Source organism: Hipposideros armiger, unplaced genomic scaffold, assembly GCF_001890085.2.
Source record: "Hipposideros armiger isolate ML-2016 unplaced genomic scaffold, ASM189008v1 scaffold_741, whole genome shotgun sequence".
Lineage (NCBI taxonomy): Eukaryota > Metazoa > Chordata > Mammalia > Chiroptera > Hipposideridae > Hipposideros > Hipposideros armiger.
In genome coordinates, this window is record NW_017732091.1 from 703,225 (window position 1) to 718,178 (window position 14,954).

Here is a 14,954-nt window from a genome sequence, read left to right on the forward strand (position 1 = left end):
CACCCCCCACCCCCCACCCCAGCCCTCTGTACAGACCTTGCTCTTGCTACTCAAGCCCTGCCTGAGTCTGGATAGTGTGGCCTTGACTGCCCAGAAGGCTGGTCCTAGACCAAACTCCCTATGTGACCTTGAACAAGTCACAACACCTCCCTGGGCCTCACAGTTCTTATCTTAACATGCGAGCATTGGACTGAATCAGGTCCCAGGCTCCCTCCAGTTCTAAAATTATATTATCTCTCTAATACTGTTAGACTGGCTGCCTTCCAAGGTGTCACTGCTCGTCATTCTGTCTAGTTGTTATGCAGGGATTTTTGGGGGGGTGGGGGTGGAAAAAATGAAACTCTAGGACTAATATCTTGAAAAATCATAAAATTCATCTGCTACCCTTCTCATCTTCATGAGCCCCCCACCCTCCTCCTTTTCTTCTCTGTTGAACTGAAAACTCAGGGACTTAAACATACATATTATGACAGTTCTGTCACTTCCCAAAATTGCACAGTAAAAACAGAGAAAGGTGCAGGTAAGCTTAGCACCCTGAATGTTATACAAGCAATACTGCTTCTGGGCCCAGGATGGGGTGGGGGGTGCGTGGTGAAAAGAGATTCTGCCACAGGGAAACCAAGGAGAGTGAGGGCAGAATGGGGAAAGAGAGACCTAAAGGGAACCAGGGAAGGTGCCTGCATTCAAGAGAATACAAGGGTTAGGGGTGCTCGCCTGAGCATCCCATGAGCACTTTGTTTGGAATTGAGATATGCTAATTGCAAATGAACCTAACACTTAAAAAAAATTTGCACATTCACAGTGATTGAATGCCTCAGTGTTTAGACTTCCAGAGAAATTCTTCTATGATATTAAATAGAAGCTAGTCCGTTCCTGGTATGGCTGGTCCAGGGCAGATCACGGTAAGTGCTTTCCTCTCATATGTTTACACAGGTAACATCAAGTTGATGAACATCCCAGGGCAGTTTTCCAGAAGCCACAAAGGGTGTTAGTCTAAGAAGGAGGGGTGTTGAAGTGGAGAGGAGGGCGCACGTCTATGCCCTCTCCTTAGGTGAAGGAGTTTTGCTGTTGTGATTGCGGTTAATTTTACAATTTGAAACCACGAGCTGATACAGTGATTGACTTTCTCACAACATAATCCTGGTGCTGATAAAAAAAAAAAAAAAAGAAATCTTGCATCAAGAATGGTTCTGAGTGAGCAACTCTGTCTCCAAATTAAATCATAAGAGATCAAATGTGTGTCTTGTGTAGGGTAATCCTAGATGGGAAGGGACACCCACCTCTGTTTGGAGCTGGCCAGAGACAATACCCTGCTTTGGTGAGATGCCATTGTCAATGGAACCAAGGATGACCAGGGAGGATTGATTCACTCTCCTGCTCACCCAGCAACTCATTTGCCCTCACAGGTACGTCCTTGTTTCTCTCTTTCTTTCTTTTCTCATATCCATTTCAACCTCTCTTCCCTGTAACCCATTGATTGACAGTTTGCTTTAAAACTCTTTCAGTATTCTAGGGGTGGCCAGTTAGCTCAGCTGGTTAGAGTGCACTACTCATAACACCAAGGTTCGATCCCACATGGGCCACTGAACTGCACCCTCCACAACTAGATTGGAACAACTACTTGACTTAGAGCTGATAGGTCCTGGAAAAACACACTGCTCCCCAACAATATTTTTAAAAACAAAACAAAACTCTTTCAGTATTCTATTCCTCTCCAAGTCAACTTCTCCATGGCCTGGAGAGCCTTCGGTCAGTATATCCCCTCTCCCAAAGTTTCTGGAGTGAGTTAAAGCAAGAGGGACCTTAGGGTGTTTGGAAACCAAGATGTTAATCCTTACTGCAAAGACGGTCACCAAGACCTAGTGTGGGGAGAATCAGCCTAAAGCATTGTACTGGACTGGACCAAAGTTGGGCAGTAGGTAGGATGGGATGAGTATAAGGCTTTGGAAACAGCTGCTGATTGAGCTAAGTTGGGGGTGGAACCAACAGAGATGATATGGAAAACAACCTGAGCAGCTCCTGGATCAGAAAGGCGCCTCCAAATGAGAGAACATGGGGCAAGTGTCAGCTGGAGTCCCTGATGGGACTTGGATCATCATGATCTCTTGACTGTTGAGGAGATAGATGGTGGGTCCAGAAAGAGGACAAGGAATCTGGAAAAGTAGGGGAGATCAACCATGTGTAACGTTTTATTGTTGTGGAGGTTTGTTCTACAATTTTACAAAGTACAATCATAAATGCTCTGTCATGTAATTTCCGCAATTACCCAATATAACTGAGTAGTTATAATTAACTCTATTTTGCAGCTCATTCATTCATTCATTCAATATATTTTGAGAGCTTTTTATGCGCAAGGCGCTATACTAGATGCTCAAGATACTACAACGGAAAAGATTACATCAACAGTTGCAAAAGTAATTGCAGTGAAGTGTGATTGATTATGTACGGGGGACATAAGGGTGCCAGCAGAAAGATTTAATCTGGTCTAGAAAAGTGTTTACAAAAGAAGTAACGTTTAAGATGAGACCTCAACGGTAGGTAAGTAAGGTTGAGCTAGGTTAGGAACAAGGACTGGAATATGTAACAGTTAGAGGAACACTTGGTAGAAGACCCAGAGACAGGAAAAACAGAGAAAGCAAGTGAGCTTGGCTCATTCCAGGAATTGCAATGGGGTGATCATAGCTAGGTGAAGGATGTCAGGGGCTGAATGAGAAGAAATGAAGCTGGAAAGAGAGGCAAGAACCAAGTCTTAAAGGGCCTGGAAATGTTGCTGAGGAGGATGAATGAGAGGTGGGAAAGATGACACTGCATTTTCTGAGTTGGGCAGTTGGTGGATGGTCATGTGATTTTACTGAGCTAGGGAGTCTGAGAGGAAGACTAGGTTTTGAAGAAGAGATGACATGACAGCCTTGCGACATCGTGTGCTGCTGTCCCATGGGCAGTTGGAGAAAAGGTCTGGAGCTCAGGAGAGGAGCACCGGCTGAAGGCAGCCATATGAAAGTATTTCCATGTGGAAGGTTAAGGACAAAGAAGTGGGTGAGGTTGCCCAGGGAGAGTAGACAGAGAGAGGAGAAACCGGCCCTGGAGAGAGCTTCAAGGAACTCCAAAAGTAACGGGAGAAGCAGAGGGAGAGGCCTTAGAATGGACGCTGAGAAGCATATTGTGTCTGCTGAGAAAATATGCTGTGGGCTCAGACAACTCTGGCCATATGTCTCTGGGCAAGTTATGACCCCTTTCTGACCGTGGCCTCTTCCTCTTCAACAAAGCAATAATAGCACCTTCCGTATAGAACAGTATCTAGAAAGTTTAGTATAATCCTGGGATGTAGTAAGCATCAATTAATGCTAGTTACTATGTTAATTATTTTCATAAGAATGATAACAATGAGAGGAAGCAGCAGCTAGAGAAGTCAGAAGGGTATCAGACAAAGGTGATGTCATGAAAGCTGAGGGAAGAATATTTAGGAAAAACTGGTCAATAAGGACAAATGTGTTGAGAGGTCCAAATAGGCTGCAAAGAGTCTATTGGATTTCGTTGAGGTAGAGCATTGATGACCTTGGCAAGATGTGTTTCAGCAGCGTGGTCCGAGAGGGGAAAGACCTGGGGACAATAATTGTGGGAGAAATGGATGCTCAGAAGAGCCTGGTGGTTTAGCCAAGGTCATGCAGCCATAAACTCCGTTGTCATATGGTGACCAAAACTTAGATCATGAGGCGCTAAATTGGGCTTGCTTTCCACTTGTAGGACCCAAAGAAGGTGATTTTGCAAGTAAACGTGACTCCCTGAGTTGTGCTGAGTTAATGGAGGAGGGGAAAGAATGAACAAACAAGTAAGGATGGGGGAAGGGGAGACAGAAGTATCCAGCAAGGGATAGAATGTGCCAAAAGGGGTAATTAGGCAGACCCATTCCCAGGAAGGGGAGGAAATTTGATCTAAAACCAACAAATATTTATTGAATGCCAATCACGTGTCAAGCATGTGGGAACTGTTGATGGAACAAAGACATAAGACAAGATTCCTGCTTCCAGGAACAAGACATAAGCACATGAAAGATTTAAGGACTAAACAGTTGTTAAAGGCAACTATGGAAGAGCTGTCACAAAGCAACATATGCTTCATTGTCAAATGAATTGTAGCATATAATGACTGAACAGCCCTGTTCACCTTGCCAGGGAAGGCGCACCAGAGGAGGTGCTATCCCCACTGCTGGCTTCCAGGAGGTGAACTGGCCCCGTCAGCAGGGCTCAGGGACTGTGGTCTCTGGGAATTGTGTGACGAGAATGGGGCTGGCCAGAGAAGAGCAGGGAAAAGAAGTCTTTGTGAGGAAGGGCCCAGAACTCCTGCTGCTGTGTAACCTGGGGGTAGGATGAGAGTGCTGTCCACCTGGTGGTGGTGGTGGTGGTGGTGGTGTGTGTGTGTGTGTGTGTGTGTGTGTGTGTGTGTGTGTGAGAGAGAGAGAGAGAGAGAGAGAGAGAGAGAGAGAGAGAGACCTAGAGACAGAGAAAGCCATAAAAAAAACAGCCACAGGTATAGAGAAGATGAGACCTAAAAAACACACACACAAAGAAGAATACCTGGAAGTAGTGGGTACTCATCGGATAGAGGAACAGAAAATCCTAGAAGACACAATCCAAAGTACATCCAGGCTGAGCCACACACGCCCCGGGAAAACTTCGGAGTCAGACTCAGTCCTGACTCTTTTTGTACCTGTGTAAATTTAGACAAGTTTCCATAACTTTTCTGGGCTCCCTTTTCTTTGCCAGAAAGACAGGGATAGCAACACTTGTTTTACCGGGCTGTCGTGAGGCCTGAATGCGATAATATATATAATATCCAGCACCCAGTCTGGTCCAAAGTCGGTGCTCCATAAATATCAGCTTTCAATGACGGTTCAAGGTGATTATGGATGGTCACCTTTTGCTGAAGAAGTTCAAGATGCTTTATAAATATTAGACTGTGAAGCCTGATAAGACACTGGAAAAGTGGATAACAAATGTATCATCCCTCTTTTATGCATGGAGAACCTTGGCACTCAGAGTCAGGGTTTTTGCTAGAGGAATAAGCAATTCTGTTGGAGGATGGGGAAGGGAGGAGGAGAAGGAAGCAAAGCCTCAACAAGCATCCTTGAACACCCGCCTTTCCTTCCCTACTGCCCCCCAGCCAGCCAGCAGGTGGTGGGATCAGATTACGCTCTGCTCCCTTGCCCAGCCTCTGCCCCAGAGGGGCTGCCTGGCTGAGGAGTTTGCAAGAGGCAGCGTAACCCTGGGCATTTATTTCTCAACAATCAGGCCACATTAGAAGGATGAGCCCTGATCAGACCTCCCATTGGCTCCTTCTGAGAGCAGCCTACGAATCAGATTCTCGATGGCAGTCTTTCCCCACCTCTTCCATGACAGCTTGATAATAGCCCGTCCTGGTGGAATTTTCTCCCCCAGGACATTCCTGCAGCTTTCAAAACACCAGCGAGCAGAGCCCAGAAACTGAAACAGCTTTCCGGTCTCATTAGCGCTGCGTGTCCCTGTTGTTGGGATTGCTTTTGTGGTTCCTATGTGTGAATATGATCACTTGGTAAAGTGGCCTATTTATGCGATTCTTCTCTTTAATTTACCCCCATTACTCAGCACCCAAGAGATCGAGAGAAGTCAGTGCCTCGCGCTGGTGATTTCTGGGGCCCGGGTTGCCCGGGGCCCATGGGGACCCAGGCCCTGAGGGCCTCGCAGCACAGAACCTGCGTCAGCCTGCCTCTGCCCACCAGTCCTCAGGGGAATGCCACCAGGGAGGGAAGCACAACATCCTTCTGGCTGACTTGAGTTCATGTCCGTGGTCAAAACTAAGCTCCTAGAGAACTCACAAGAACGGAGGCTGAATGGGAATGACACGCTCATGTGCACGACTGTGGTGCCTCAGAAAAGCCCAATAGGGAGAAGAAGCCTAGAATATTAATGAAGTGTTGGGTCTTGAAGGGTGCTTGGCACACAGTAGGTGTTCAGCAAGTGGTGGCTGAATGTGAAAAAAGATAGCACCAAAGCAACCACAAGAATGGGTCAGACGCTCGGTTTTTAGGCCTGAGACTTGGAATGAGTCCTCTTGTCCGACCCAGGGCCTTGGTTTAGACTTGACTTCAGCAGGAGAAGAATTTATTTACATGTTAAAGCTCAAAACAGTAGGAAACAGGCACGTGACCTCCTCCCTGAGAACCTATACCTCACGCCTTATCAGGAAATTCTTCCCTCCTATATGAAGCGAGCTCACTTCCTCTGGATCTGCCCTCACAGGACACGGAGAGGGGCCATCTCTTACGGAGCCCCGTATACACGTCTACATGTGTTGACTAGACCTTGACCTTTTCGTCTCCATAACCGCTGGTTCAGTTCCTTCTGTGTTTGTCAGGGATCTCACTAATCACCTGTTTACCTCATCCTCTTGCCACTGCCATAACTTCTGTCAAGGAATAATCACGTGGGACGGGACAAAAACACTTGTCTGTCTCCCTCACGCCAGTGTGCGATTCATAACAACGGTCACATTCATAACACACTTTACCATGTCCCAGGGCTATTCTATCTCACTTTGTCTTACAGCGACCCTGTGAGGAAGGAACTAATAATATCCCCAAATTTCAGACAAGGAAAACGAGGCACAGAGAGGTTGCGGGACTCGCCCAAGGTCACACCACAGAGCGGTGGGACCTGGATTTGAACTCAAAGTAGTGGTCTGATGCCAGAACTGGCGCTCCTGACCACCCTCCTGTGAAACCTCAGTATCCTCATCTGTCTATCATGCTTCCTCCCCAGCACTCCCACTGGCGACTGATTGGTCATGAACTTTTGCTTTTACTTTCTTTTGTTCTATACTTTATGGCATCAATCTTTTTCCACCTCTGAGTGAGCATCTTATATTGCCTTTACCAGTTATTTTCTTTATACATTCAGTTTGTTCTTCAACAAGTATATCTTGATTACCCCCTGGGTGCAACAGTTGGTTGATGCCAACAGATGGAATTCCAGTGGCATCTTCTAAAGCCCTGGTGGTTTCAGCCTGCTGTGCTCCATTTCTCATCTCTCACCCTGCCTTGCTTTATTCCATAGGAAATAAAGTTAAGAAGTGTTTTCAGGGTTTGACATTGAAAGGCTCTCAGAAATTATCTACCAACCCATTCGCTTTACCCCTGAAGACGCAAGTCTACAGAGCTACTATGTGGCAGAGTCTTGTTCTAATTCAAACTTGTGTTCTTCCCTCTACTCCTTGCTCTAACCTTAGTATCAGGTGTCGCACAGATAATAAGTATTACTGGGCCATCTATATCAATCTGCGACTCAGTTTTTAGTCTGTAAAATGGGAATGGTATTAATATTGACCTCTTATTCATTTGAGTGAGGACTAAATGAGTCCTTAGATTAGTGCCTAAATTAATAAAGGTTAATTTACTTTTTTTAAATGCCACGTCTGCATGTTTCATCACTCATTCATAAGCCAATAGTTCTAAATACTTGTCATATTAAGACTGTACTAAACATGGATTAAAAAGATGAACTTCCTCAATTGATCTTATGCTGCTGTTAATGAGCTAATAGAGCTATTGGGCCTAGTTTATAAAGTACTGTTTTGGGCCGGCTGAGTGGCACGTTGGTTAAGAGCTGGCTTGGGATGCCAGAGGGCCCCGGTTCGGATCCCACATATGAGGGCCAGTGACACTGCCCTCTACAGCTAAGATGCTGAACAACAGCTCAACCTGGAGCTGGGGTGCCGTGAGTCACCGGCGACGGCGTAGGCTGCAGCCCCTGCTGCAGTGGGTTGCCATGGGCTACTGTGTGTAGCCAGCAGCCAGCATGAGCGGCCAGCAGCCACCGTGAGCGGCTGTCCAGAAGCCAGCGACTGATCTGCCTCGCCCAGGAAGAGCGCAATGATGGTGCCAACTTGGGCCAGTGAAGCCATGTCCTCCACAACTAGACTGAAGAACAAAACGACAGCAACTTGTCTGTTCCCCTTCCCCCAATTCCCCAATAAAAATCTTAAAAAAAAAAAAGTACCGTTTTCCCAGTACCCCCCACTCCTCCCCAGACTTTGGCAAGATCAGATTGCGCCTTTTCCTTTGCTTCCAAATGCCCTGAACCCCCACTTTTTCCCCCACCCCTACCCCTCCACACTGCAAAGCTTGAGGACGTAGCCTAGTTCTGTTCACCTTTTTATTGTCAGCTCTAAGCACTCAGTAGCTGCACACAGTAGGTATTCGGCACAGATTTATCATTGAATGAATGAATGAATGCAACACCTGCATATTTCTGTTCTCCCCTCCCCTCTCCACCCTTCTACCATCACCTCCAAGTTCTTTCTACTATATATATCCTGTCCTGATTTTTAATTCTTTTTCTAATTTACCATTGAGTGTAAAACAAAAATATAAACTGTCAAATGCATCCAGACAGGTGGCTTACATAGAGACCATAAAAAGGAACATGTAAGTAAAAATCAATCTCCAGTTCTAGAGAGGGGAGAAGGTGGTGTGAGTACAGGCGGATAACACCAGCTCTTTAGCCCAAACCTAGAGGATAGGACAAAGTGGGTGGTTGAGAGCTGTCAGCTTTGCAGCTAAATGCACCTAGACTTGACCTCTAAGCTTCTACTTTACCACCAATAAAATGGGGATGATAACTGGTGCCCTTCTCCTAGAGGTCTTGCAAAGGCTGAGATCGATCCTGTCCAGTGTCTGGCACATTGAGAGGCCTTGATAAGTATTATCTGTAGAGGTGAGGCTGGTCCACCATGGTCCCCAGCCCCGTCCTAGGCCAGTGGAATGGTCCCCTGAGAACATCTCGTGCCCTTTATTCCAAATCTGTGGTCACAAAGTGTTTGGTCTCTTAAGGGAACCTGACAATTCTGGGAATTAGTGAGGGATTGCTCCTTCTCTATGTGAAATGCATTTGCATTTTGGTTTATCAATCATTCCTGAAAGGATTTTCTCATTTGAGGCTTGAACCTGAACTGACAAGAGTTAAGACACAGACCCTGGACCTGTGGCGACTCTCCCTGTCCCCTCTCTCCAAACACACACACACACAATTTAGCCACCTGGAGAGAATCTGTCAGAAACAGGCATCTCTCACCATTTAAAGAGCAACAGCAATCATTTTCATCATGACCATCTTCTTAAGGTCACAGGGCACATGTGCATGAAGGACAAATGTGAGCCATCAGTATAATAATAATGTAAAAAAAATAAGATCATTTAAAGCCTACTCTCCATCTTTCTGAGCCTCGCTGAAATTATACAACCAAACGAGCAGCACACAGACACCCGGTTGAGTACGGTTCCCAGAAAAACTCCCTGCCTTTGCCCGTGATTGGCTGAGCATCTCCTGAGGGCCGAGAGCTTTTTAAGCAGCTGGTGCAAATGGATGCCTTTCTGAAATTAACCAGTTGATGAATGTCACAGGCATCGGGCTCCATTCCAGGGCTGGGCCAGGCTGTGCTCAAACTGCATGTTTTCCTCACAGCCTCCAGCATCTATGACTAACAAGGAGATGGATGGTCCCAGGCAGGTGGAGTGGGATGGAGTTTTGGGGGGGTGGGGTGTAGTTATTATAGAAGGGAACTGTCAGGTGCTCAGCCCTGGGGGGGGCCGGTGCCTCTCTCCTTGGTGCATCGTTGGATCTGTGTGCAGGCCCTGTCACGTCTGTAATTTCTAGACGTTTGTTCATATAAGGCCTCAGTCCAGGAGGAGGAATCCATGTGGTTTGTGTATGTGGTAGAAAGACTCAGTGTTTTGAACAGACTTGACCCTTGCTCGGGTACTTACTGTGTGAACTTGTCCGAGTTATTACCCACTCTGAGTTTTAAGTTTCCTCATTTGTTTCCCTAGAAAATAAGACCTGCTTCACCTGGACATGAAATGATATATAAAGCGTGCTTTACACCACTTGGGACATAGTGGGTGCTCAGCACATGGTAGGTCAATTATTGTCATTATTATTACTACTATTATTGAAGGAGCCAAGGAAGTCAGCTGAGTCCAGATATCACAGACCAAAGGTGCTATTGTCAGAGACTTATTTTTGGGATTCTTCTCCTGGGGGTGGGGGTGGGGGGGTCCTCTTTTAATAAATGGATATGGGTTTTGCGTATACTGCCGTGTTAGTAATGCATATCAGTCGCATATCTAAGCATGTCTCAGTTTTTTTTTCTTCTTGACCTGAAAGGCGTGAATAGTTATAAGACTAGTTTTGCTTATATCATGGTTTTGCCTAAGGTTGAACCCGAGCCCAAGGGCCACTGAGATGAGTCTGGTATAATACTGTTATTAAAAATAAAAATGGGTGATGACTGAGCTGCTCTAGTTAGCTTGACAAATGGGATCCACACAGGCAAATGCTCCCCAGCTCTGGTTGTTTCTGTCCTGATAGAGCCTGGGGTGGGGCCAGGAGGCTGGGCTGGTCCTAGCTCTACTTGGCTAGGCCACTCTCCACTTGGCTTTGGCTAGCTCTCTCTTTGGACCTCAGTCTCCTCATTTGCAAAATGAGAGGGTTGCCTTTTATTAGTGGCAGACGCCAGGAGTGAGAGAGAGAGGAATGGTTGGAAGAGCAGACATTGCTGAGGCCAGGCCCACGTTGCTGAAGTGGGGAGCACAGGGCTAGTACATCTTGTTATGAAGAGTCAGTTCTCTTTCCAAAGGGACCAGCCCTTGGGAAAACAGCGACCTGGGAGATGTTATAGCCCACTCCTGAGTAGGCCAAAGTATGTGTGTCACCTAAAGAAGCAAAGGTTTTATAAGGCTAAACAGCCACCCAGAGAGGGTATTAGATTTCAAAGTTTGGCCCATTTCTTAGCCACAGGCTGCACCCGTCTCCCTCTTTTTTTCTATTCACACAGGCTGCCCCTCAAACACCTACTGACCATTAATGAATGGCCAGCAAATCGGCCAACCCCCTGATACTAACCACTCTTCCCAGCCTAAGAATTTGTGCAATAAATTGTATTCTTCTTAAAGGTTGTTAGCATACCCCAAGGCCAACTGTTGAGCTTGGCAAGGTGATATTTTAAGTATCTACTTACTATTCTGGCCACAAGGCTCTGTTGCCTAGAAAAGTTCTTAAAGAAAACAGTTAAATAAACAAGCAGTTGATCAAATAGGCACCGTTTCAGGAACATGGATGGACGTCGGTTGGTGGTTGGTGGACGGTGGACATTCCTTAGGACAAGTAGGTCCATCTAGGACTGTCCCCCATTTGTTCCTTTGGCTCTTGACCCCCCCTGCCGTGGTGCAGTTAGGATGTGCCCTGAATCTCTTTTCAAGTCCAATTCCTCTGTGACATGAGGACAGGAGTCCTGGAACCAGAAAACCTGGTTTCTGTGCCCGCTCTGCTGCTAACCTGCCGTGTGACATTGGGCAGCCATCTCCTCCCTCTGAGCCTCAGCTGTCTCATCTGCGAAACGGGCAATAACAATACCCCTCCCAGGCTGCTTGTGAAGGGCAACCAAGGTCACCGGCTGGAAAAAACACCGTGCACACTGTGGGGCTCTGTGGAACTGTGAGGTCCTGGAGGCCTGGTCAGTGATTACGTTTTTCTGTTGTATAGAATATCTAATTCAGTGGTTCTCAACCACATAAGAATCACCCAGAGAGCTTTTAAAGAATACCAAGGCCTGGGCTCCACTCCCAGATATTTTTATTTAATTGGTTTTGGGTGGAGCCCCAGCGTTGGTATTTTTAAAAGTTCCCAGGTGATTCCACTGTGCAGCCAGGGCCTAGAACTACATTTGGCTCCTAGCTGGAGGCTCAGCTCTGTTGGATGAATGAATGATTCTAATGATGATTTCTCCCTGCCCATTGGAGGAGCGGTGGTTTCTAGATGGAAGGGTTATTCTCAGGTGCCCGGCTATTTCGGGAACTGCTTTGCAAGAGCATCTGGAAGGTCATGTTCAGAAGGTACTCACGATGGCTCACATGCCAGCCGGTGTGGGGGTGGCCTTACAGCTGCCGCACGTGGCCACCAGGCTGGCATCTTAAAGTGGCGGTTGGCCAGGCCTGGCGCGGCGGAAGGGAGCTGGGATTCTCTGGCCTCTGATCTTCTCCCACCAGTTAGGTCAGGTCATCCCTTGGCTGTGTTGGAAGTTCCCAGAGCCTTTCTGTTGTTGTTTATCTTGGGGGAGACACTCCCATCAGGGCTATTGTTATTCTTTTTAATGGAACAACTCAACATGCAATGCATTTCCTGGGCAAGCTGGTGGTGAGGCACAAGGGTGGTGAGGCATACTGGTGTTAAACTCCAACTTGAGATTTTTCTCTTCAGCCTTTGACCTCCACTTCCTTCCAGGAAGAATTCTTTCACGGAATTCAACCAGCCTGTGTGTGTGTGTGTGTGTGTGTGTGTGTGTGTGTGTGTGTGTGTGTGGTCCTCCCTCTTATACCCCAAATACACCATGTTTTGATACATCAGGTTTACCACACAGACAGACGCGTCAGGAATTCCTTCTTTCTTTTTCCACCTCCGACCAAGCACTTGGAGCTCCCCGCCCCCACAAAAGCCCTTTCGGATCCCCTCAGCCGGGAGCAGCCACGCCCTTTGGAACTCCCAGGAGCCTTCCTTTCATGGCGCTTCCCACATTCTCACTTTTTTTTTTTTTTTTTTTTTTTTTACCTCTAGGCACCTCAAAGAAAACGGAGGCGGGGGACCCAGGGAAAGCGCCGGCAGAGCTGATGAAACTGTAGCATTGCCACTTCCTTGCTGGGAGAACTAGGACAAGGTATTCAAGTTCTCCGAGTCTCAGCTTCTTCCTGTGGAAAATCAAGCTAATGAGGCCTGATATAAGGACCCTTGTGAGAAGAAACCAGACAAGAGAAGTCAAGGGCCCAAGGCAGTGTGCCTGGGGCAGAGCGGGGGTTATTGCTGAGGGCAGGATTCCTGCGGGTCCTCCCACTACCCAGCATGCTCTTTTGTCCCTTACAGGTAAACATCCACTGGCTGGGGGCGAACAGACCCTGGGCATCCAAAGCCTAGGGTGGTGGCAAAGAAGCCATTTTCTTTCCCCTGCTGCCTCGTTGAGTTAGATATAGACACTTCCTGTGGTTTTGTTTGTTTGTTTGTTTTACTGATATACAGTGCCCTTCCTGTACATGCAGCCGAGTGTTGTAACCAGACAGGATCATTTGTGTTCGTTGCCTCAGGAGGCTACGCTAGCTCAGAGAGGAAGCAGGACCTCAGCAGAAAGGGGGCAAGGCCTGGGCATTTGATGGGTGTTACTAAATGCCAGGCCTCTCAGCTATGCTAACTTCCCAACATAGCATGATAACGTGGCATGGCAGAAGCACTGTCACCCATAAAACAGACGAGAATACCGAGGTTCAGACAAGTTAGGAAATTTGACCAGCTACACAAAATGAGATGCTGCCCAAGAGGGGATCTTGACTCTAAAATCCACTGCTTGCCATTATAGCACATGGAAGTCTGAATCAGAGGACCTGGGATGTAATTGTGACTTTGCCACCAACCAGCTGGGTGGCCTTGGGACCGCCACTTAATCTTTCTGAAGCTCCAATTTCCTCAGCCTGAAGGGAGAGTTGAGCTTCTAAACGATGGGGCTGGGTCTCCCATTCAGGTTTCCCAGGCCGTCACTACCTGTCATTGCTAGTCTCTGCAGCCCTCTAGTGGCGCTTTGCAGGACACAAGTGGTACCTTCCCTTTCGGTTGCCATAGTCACAGTGGGCTGATGCAGGCTCTCCAGAGCACCTGAGAGCTAGGTGCCCCTTTGGCCTTCGCTGATGACCAAGTTCGCTGATGATAAATGGGGCTCAGAAGAGCCATGGAGACAGATATGAACAGAGTGGTTCTCAGAAGGCATTCTTGTTTTTAAAACTCTCAGTCCTGTTTGTTCTGTGCCATATCTAGAACTCTCACTCACTCTTCAGTGATAAAGACTGCAAACCTCAAACGTGGATTCCAATTTTAATTTTAAATTCATTTGTGGAATATACATGTACCTGACCTCGCTCGAATCCTACTGACACTCACACCATCAGGTCATCTTAAAGGGGCTGCCTGTGGGAATGTTGAGAGGACACTGTGATGGGAGCCAGCACACATGGGTCCCGGCTCTGGCTCTGCTGAGTATGTGCCTGCCTTGTGACATCAATGGTCATTGCACTTCTCTGCACGCCAAGCTCTCCATTGATAAAATAAGGGGTTTGGTGGTAGAGCCCTTGCGATCTGACATCTTAAGCATGTGCCTGAAGTTGCTCCTTTAGAATGGCAGATTTTTACCTTTCTGCCCAGTCTTTTACTTTACTTTCTTTTGCCAATGGACACATGCTTGTCTGAGAGCTGGGATGGAGGGTGTTAGGTAAAGGTACTGTCTGAAGCTACGAAGCAGACTAAGGTGAACAAACATGGCTTTATGTGCCATCTACATGTCGATGACTCGTACATTCCAACCTGGGTCTCTTCCCTGAGATCCAGACTGAGTGTCTACCTGTTTACTCCACTTGGAAATCTAACAGGTATCTCACACCTAACACGGCAAAATAGAGCTATTGGTTCTCCAGTCCCAAATACATTCCCCCCCACCAGCCTCCCTCACCTCAGCCATGGTACCACCATCTCCCTAGTTGCTCTCGGAGCCCAATTGGATCCCTTTCTTTCACTCAATCCCCACATCTTGGTCTTTAATAAACCCTTTGGCTCTACTGCAAAACAGACCTCAAAGCTAACACTTGTTCCATCTCCACTGTTGCTAGAACACATCAGCCTCTCTACACCTAGATTACAGCCACAGCCTCTTACCTGGTCTCAAGTTCACTCTGGCCCCTGTAGTCCATCCTCCATAGTGGTCATTCAGAAAAGCAGAGCAGACCATGTCAACCCCCTTGCTTAAATCCCTCGAGTGGTTTTTTCTTTGTGTACACAGTCAAATCCAAATGCCTTGCTGTGGTCTACCAGGCACTGCCTGGTCAACTCTGCCAC

At 47.2% G+C, this 14,954-nt stretch overlaps 1 long non-coding RNA gene across 1 annotated transcript in view; it reads left to right on the plus strand.

Annotated features, from left to right (window-relative positions):
• LOC109373698 (uncharacterized) overlaps window positions 1-14,412 on the plus strand; it is a 22,653-nt gene extending 8,241 nt beyond the window's left edge. Inside the window, exons 2-3 of the long non-coding RNA XR_002122270.1 lie at window positions 1,252-1,406; window positions 12,642-14,412. This is a non-coding gene — a long non-coding RNA (uncharacterized LOC109373698). The remainder of the gene's footprint in view (window positions 1-1,251; window positions 1,407-12,641) is intronic.
• The last annotated feature ends 542 nt before the right edge of the window (window positions 14,413-14,954 follow it).